Source organism: Bison bison, unplaced genomic scaffold (genome assembly GCF_000754665.1).
Source record: "Bison bison bison isolate TAMUID 2011002044 unplaced genomic scaffold, Bison_UMD1.0 scf7180017864115, whole genome shotgun sequence".
NCBI classification, from domain to species: Eukaryota; Metazoa; Chordata; class Mammalia; order Artiodactyla; family Bovidae; genus Bison; species Bison bison.
This window is the reverse complement of record NW_011494687.1, coordinates 1,628,659-1,633,919: the sequence shown is the minus strand read 5'-3', so window position 1 is coordinate 1,633,919 and position 5,261 is coordinate 1,628,659. Positions and strand designations below refer to the sequence as shown.

Below are 5,261 nucleotides of genomic sequence, written 5' to 3'. Positions count from 1 at the left end.
AAAGACCCCGATTCTGGGAAAGATTGAAGGCAGGAGAAGGAGATGGAGGCGGGGGCGGGGACTCAGCCCGGGGCGCCGAGTTGGAGACTGAGGTGACCGAGGCCGGGCTGTGGAAGGCGGGCTTGGGGATCCAGCGGGCGGGGCGAGGTCGTTCCGTGCCGCCCACGCCGGATGCACAGCCGGCCTTCTCCGCGCCCACGTACCCACGTGAGCGCCCAGCCGGCGACATTCTTACTCCCACTCCCCCTTCCCCACCGAGAGGAGAGCGGAGTTTCACAACCACGCACAGGTACACAAAGACACCGAGCAGCGCAAAGGACGGGCACACGCGTCTAAACAGCTCTGCGGACGCCTGCTGCCCACACTCGAACCTCGCGGTGCTGTACTTGTGAACGTTAGGAGTGAGCCGGGAAAAGTTGTTGGAGACTCGGGGTGCGCGTCTCCTTTCGTGCGTCTGACTCCCATAGAGAGTGCGCTTAAGGCAGGTCTGTGAGCGTGGGGCTCCGCAGGAGTCTTTTCCATCTCCAAACGCTCTTTCCCAGCCCCTAAAGGAGCTGTTTGAAGAGGCAGTTCTCGGAAACCCAGGCGCCCTTCCATCCCGGCCTGGAGTCCACGTCCAAGTTTGGGAAACAGGAATGGGCGGGGCTTGTTAGAAGCTACCACTTAGACGCGCGTCGATTACAGTCGCGACGGGTTTTGTTAGCGCTTAGGTCAGGCAGGCATGGGAGGGGTACCCCGCCTTCCTCTACTCGTCGCACCCTATTTGCTGAGGATGGGGACCTGTTCCTGGGAAACTGTTGTGGTAGCCCTGGCAGAGGGAGGATACCCTTTCTAGGGACATCTGTTAGGGCACTTGGTCCGCAAGAGTCCAGAGTTAGATGGGCACCACGCCGAGTATGTCCAACGTGGCTCCCTACCGAGGAATAGGAGGGAGGAGCTCCTTCGAGGAGCCTACCCATCTCCGAAACCCACTCCCTACCCCCTTTGTTTCTCCCAGCTCCATCTGGTTCCCATTACACTCCCGCCCACGGCTGGGAGGGCGGACAGGCGGGGGCTCTGAGCGCCCGGCCCTGCGGCTCTATGCCCCGAGGAAATGCAGGAGGGTGGGGGGAGGCGGCGGGAAGCGAGCTGGCTGGCCAGAAGCAAGGTTCCCCCTAGTCCAAAACCTCGGCCCCGCCCACCCCTCTGCACTTCTGAGTGGCCCGGGGCGGCCTGGAGTGGGTGGCGTGGGCCAGGGCTGGTTCTACATTCCGGCCTGGCGAGGGGACCTTTCGGCCGTTAGTGGAGGGCCGGAGAGGAGGGGTGGGGGTGCATCGCATCACCGGGGGGAATTTCGGTAGCCAAGATTCTCTTCTCCATTCCATAAAGCTACAAACACGGGGGTAGGGCGTGATAGGAACGAGCTGAGTCCTCCGTCCGGCAACTGGAGGGCGCGGCGACACGAGGTACCTCCGGGGTCATCCCCGACCCCCCTTAGGTGTGTGGGCGCCCCTCCCCCATTCCCCTCTCCGGTTATTTTAGAGCCTGGGCTGCCAGCGGCTGGCCCCGGGTTTCCACGTGCCTCCTCCCTCCCTCTGCCCACGCTCCCCGTGACGCACATCCTCCGCCCACGCAGCCTCTGCTCAAGGCGCCCCCCTCCCTCCCACCCGGTCCCCCTTGGGCCGATGCCGAGCCCGGGCATCCGGGGGGAGTCGCGGGCCAGCCGGGGAAGAGGGTGGAATAGGGCGTGAAGCAAGGGGGCGGTAACCGACTGGGCGCTCGGCCTTGGGTCCCGGCCCAGGAAAGGGAACGCGGAAGGGACCTGGTCCTGGGGCCGGTACTAGGCCAGAGAGGGAAGAGGGGAGAAAAACCCCGCACACTGGGCCAGCCCATACCCCTCGGGGTCAGAAGAAATCTGTTTGGGTGCGAACGTGTGTTTGAGAGTGAAACTCCCGAGTGTTTGTATCTTTGTTTCTCAGGGTTGTCGTGAGGTTCAAGTGAGAGTGTATATGAAAACTGTAAATTGTGAAATGCTCAGAAGCAAATTTAAGACTTTATTCCCAGTTTGTACTTCTGTACCCCGAGGTTGTGTATCTATACGTTTCTTTACATCTACTTGTGTGTCTGTGTCTCTAGGTTTGTGAGCCCCTCTGCGTGGATTTAAAAATATGTACATTTTAAAAACCATTGACTTGTCAAGCCCCGCCAGAGGCCCAGACTCCCCCGCAGCCGGAGCTGCTGAGATGTCTGTTCTTCGCTTCCCTCCCACTCCTACCACCTCCAACTCCCCTCCTCCTCCCTTCCGTTGAGAACAAGGAATTTCCAGCCCTTAGCAAATGGAGAGAGAAAGAGACCAAGATTAAGAGAAACTACGGAAAAACAACAAAGACAAGAGACAGGTGAGGGATGATTGACAAAGAGGTGCATCAAATTAAAAAAAAAAATTAATTTCTTCTCTTTTTCTCCTTGATATAGGACTTCCCTGGTGGCTCAGACGGTAAAACGTCTGCCTACAATGCAGGAGACCTGGGTTCAATCCCTGGGTCGAGAAGATCTCCTGGAGAAGGAAATGGCAACCCACTCCAGTATTCTTGCCTGGAAAATCCCATGGACGGAGGAGCCTGGCAGGCTACAGTCCATGGGGTCACAAAGAGTCGGACATGACTGAGGGACTTCACTTTCACTTTTCTCCTTGAGCCCCGTTTTCCCCAGGGTGGATCAAGCCCGCTTCTCTACTGGGCTCACCTGCTTACCCCCTCCTTCCAGGGCGGTGTTCTCAGAGGGACACAGAGCTGAGCAGCAGGTCCCATTTAATCAAGGATTAGTTTAATGTTACACTGATCTCTTCCAGGAAGGGAAACTATCCTCTGTCACAATTTTCCAAGAACAGAGGAAAGGATTAGAAAGTGGGTGGAAGAGGAGTGAGGAAATTGCTAACCAGAAGGATTGTCATTACTAGGCACGAGTAGATTTGCATCTAGCAGATTGCCCTGGTCACCAACAACCGTCCCCCAAGTTTTCACCAGGGCAAATGCAGCACAAATGTCACCTTCCTGGTCCCTGTCCTTCCTGCAACTCCTCTAGGCAGAATTAATTCCTCCCATCCCTCAGTGACCGCCCCCAGCCCCTCAAGGCTCTTTGTACATGTTTCAATTATAGTTAATTGTTTCCACCTCTAGCCTAGGACTTCTGATCTGGTATCTGGTGGGTCCTCTGAAATGAGTGAGTTGGTGATGCTATTTCTAGGCCTGAACAGCTTTGAAAAGGGCAATTGACCCAGAGGGGGCTGAACCTGGGCAGAATTGTTCAAGTGGTGACAATTGTTTTCCATGTCTCCTTCCTTTTTAAAGTTGCCAGTGAGTCTCACAAGTCTGGCTCCTTGGCCTTCTAATGTTTGCTATTTTGGTAAATTAATTCATACCCAGGTGCTAAAGGTAAAGTCTGAAGTCCTTGCTGGTAACAGAAAAATATGTTAGAATTGTAGTTGAAGTGTTGTCCTTCAATTTAGTCATCTCACCAGAGATGCTTCACCCTCAAAGACAAACCTGATTTCTGTGTTTAAGGAGCCACATAGGTAACAGGGGAGGTAGACACATAAACAATTACAATATAGTGCAATAATAGGGCTACAAACAGTGATAGAGGCATGGGGCAGGTGATATCTTCTGCTTGGGGTTGTGAGGGGCTGGTTGAGACAGGCATCCAAAGGAGGTGATGATGCAGCCTAGAATTTTGAAGTATAAATAGATTTCCAGGAAGAAGGGAGAATCAAGTCATAGAAAACAGAGTTTAAATTTACATGGAAGTATGAAACAGAATGATACATTGGAGAAATTAGAGATTGTTCATTATTGCTGGATGGGGGTTGCTGGTGAGATTAAAAAGGAGCCCTGGGAGGTGTACAAGGCCATTTCATTTAGGATATTCTAGACCAGAGCTTCTCAACCTATAGTAAAGGACAAGTTTTTAAAAAATTATTTGTCTATCAATTTTGTGCTGGGTCTTCATTGCTGCATACGCTTTTCTCTAGTTGTGAAGAGCAGAGACTACTCTCTAGTTGCGGTACTTGGGCTTCTTATTGCAGTGGCTTCTCTTGTTTCGGAGCACAGGCTCTGGAGCGCAGGTTCAATAGTTGTGGTGCACCAGCTTGCTGCTCCACGGCATGTGGGATCTTCCCAGACCAGGCGTCAAACCCATGGCTCCTGCATTGGCAGGTGGATTCTTGACTACTAAGCCACCGGGTAAGCCCAGGACCAATTTTTAAAGCAATTTACAATCATTGTAGAGTGCACTACTCTATAAAAAACACTAACAATGAATTATTTTTTAAAAATCCCCGTTTTATTAGATTCAATAAATATAAAATTTTGCTGTTAAATTGCTATAGAAGTTTCTAAATGCCTACACTTCATTTCTGAAATTGTTTCATTGCAGAGTGGTAACAAACTTTGGACAAGATGGTTGGATGGCATCACCGACTCAATGGTCATGAATTTGAACAAGCTCCAGGACATGGTGAAGGACAGGGAAGCCTGGCGTGCTGCAGTTCATGGGGGTCACAAAGAGTCGGATATGACTGAGCGACTGAACAACAAAAATAACAAACTTTGAGTGGCACTGTTGTAGTTAAAATTTGTTTCTTTTATTTAAGTGATAAGCATATGAGGTGCTCTGTGAGCACGGAGGATGGCCTTGTTTGTGTTTTTATTTATTTGGCTGTGTTGGGTCTTGGTTGCAGCACTCGGGATCTTCATTGCATCATAGGGGATCTTTCATTCTGGGGCATGAACTCTCTAGTTGTGGCTTATGGGCTAAGCTGCTCTGTGGCATGTAGGATCTTAGTTCCTCAACCAGGCATCAAACCTGCGTCCCCGGTATTGCAAGGTGGATTCTTAACCACTAGACCACCAGGAAAGTCCCAAAATTTGTTTCTATACATCTGTATTTAGGTGATATTAGGACCACGGGCCATAAAATATCACAGGAGATGCCATGGAACCATAAAGACTGTAACATGGGAGTGACATGGTCAGATCTGTATTTAGGAGTGGTATGGAGAAAAGGTTTTATGGAAGTTAAAAGTGCAGAGAGGCCAACTTGAAGGAAACAAAAGTGCTCTGAGAGAGATGGCAAGGTGCTAGACTAAATCACTGACGCTGGAGATGGAGAGGAAAGGACAGATTTAAAAGATAGTCATCAGGGCTTCCCTAGTGGCTCAGAGGTAGAGAATCCACCTGCCAATGCAGGAACCATGGGTTCTATCACTGATCCACGTGCTGCAG

The 5,261-nt window shown here is 51.5% G+C and overlaps 1 long non-coding RNA gene across 1 annotated transcript; it reads left to right on the top strand.

Annotated features, from left to right (window-relative positions):
* Nucleotides 1-122: 122 nt before the first annotated feature.
* Nucleotides 123-4,504, top strand: LOC104988110. Its single transcript, XR_825206.1, has 3 exons — nt 123-1,445; nt 2,116-2,378; nt 4,414-4,504. It is a non-coding gene; the product is annotated as an uncharacterized LOC104988110 (long non-coding RNA).
* The last annotated feature ends 757 nt before the right edge of the window (nt 4,505-5,261 follow it).